Below are 1786 nucleotides of genomic sequence, written 5' to 3'. Positions count from 1 at the left end.
TGTAGGAAATGTAGGATATTTCCAAATATCCTAAATTAAAACTAGAGGGGCTTACTTGTTGACACAGTGTGATCAGGACTGCTGATCTCTGAAGCACTGGACAATTCTATAATACAAGAATATATTGAACTCCTTCCAAATATGGTTTAAAAATAATAGACAAAATGGCTATACAACATCTGTTACTGAATAAACGAGAATATATGAGCATTGGAAATCAGTGTTTATAATCATTTGACAATTGGCATTCACAAAATTGTTCCGTATTGCACTGGTGATAGTTTCTACATATATTACTTTTTTTTTTTTTTTTTTGAGAGGAAGTCTAGCTCTGCCACCCAGGCTGGATCTAGCTCTGCCACCCAGGCTTGATCTTGGCTCACTGCAACCTCCGCCTCCCGGGTTCAAGCGATTCTTCTGCCTCAGTCTCCTGAGTAGCTGGGACTACAGGCGCGTGCTACCACGCCCGGCTAATTTTTTGTATTTTTAGTAGAGACAGGGTTTCACCACGTTGACCAGGCTGGCCTTGAACTCCTGACCTCGTGATCTGCCTGCCTCGGCCTCTCAGTGCTGGGATTACAGGCGTGAGCCACCGCGCCTGGTATCCCTTTCTTTTCTTTTCATTTTTTTGAGACAGAGTCTCGCTCTGTCACCCAGGCTGGAGTGCAGTGGCACCATGTCGGCTCACTGCAACCTCTACCTCCTGGGTTCAAGCGATTCTCCTGTCTCAGCCTCCCAAGTAGCTGGGATTACAGGCGCGTGCCACCACGCTCGGCTAATTTTTGTATTTTTAGTAGAGACGGGGTTTCACCATGTTGACCAGGCTGGTCTCGAACTCCTGACCTCAGGCAGATCCACCTGCCTTGGGCTCCCAAAGTGCTGGGATAACAGGCGTGAGCCACCATTCCCCGCTACATGATCACTTTCTAAATTAGTGCTGTATTTGTTTCTTATTTTAGGTATCTGATTAAAAGTACAACTTTTAGAAACACTTTTTTTCCCTCCGCTTACAAAATGGATCCATCCAATATCTGTTACCTAAACGTTTCACTGTCTTTTGATTAGTTTTGTACCAAAATTCACAATATATGCACCAGTATTCAATAGAAATAATGCAATGTCTGATACCACTTGCTTTTTATCCAAAGCAAAACAATTTGATTCTGTAAGTCGTTCAAATCCTATTCATTTTCAGAAGCAAAGCTGGCTTTACGGAATTTAACTAGTGGATGAAGCAGCTACCTGGGAAGGGCAAAGCATCGAGTTCAATCAAGGATCCTGTAACCTGATACTATTACTGTTGTTCTGTCTGCCACTCCTAAATAGGTTTCATAATCTCATTATCTCCTATCCTCTCCATGTTAAAGGTCTTGTTTTGGGTACTGTCGATACCGAAATTAATCTAACTTTGACTAGAGATTGGCTTATTGTATTTCCCAGATCTTAAATCACTGTGGGAGCAACTATATAGAGAATCTTAAAAGATTTCTACGTCGCTTAGCTTGCTTTTTCCACCGGTTCTCTTTCCCGTCTCCCACACTGTCTCAGAACCTTTTCTTTTTTCTCTTTTGCTTAGTTCCTTTTACACTTAAGCTGTGTAGGGGGATTTAAATTCCAACCCGGAACTCGGAATCGCGCGCCTTGCATCACGGAAGTCGTAGTTTCTATGACTCCTCCCTTCCCGTCTTTCAAGCCGATTCCTCTCTGCAGCTAAAAACTACAACTCCCAAAATGCATCCTCGGTTTGGCCCGCCCCCGTGCGCACGCGCTCTGAGGCCGCCGGATT

This window comes from Trachypithecus francoisi, unplaced genomic scaffold (genome assembly GCF_009764315.1).
Source record: "Trachypithecus francoisi isolate TF-2019V2 unplaced genomic scaffold, Tfra_2.0 Lachesis_group15, whole genome shotgun sequence".
In the NCBI taxonomy this organism is placed as follows: Eukaryota; Metazoa; Chordata; class Mammalia; order Primates; family Cercopithecidae; genus Trachypithecus; species Trachypithecus francoisi.
Note: the sequence above shows the minus strand (reverse complement) of the source record.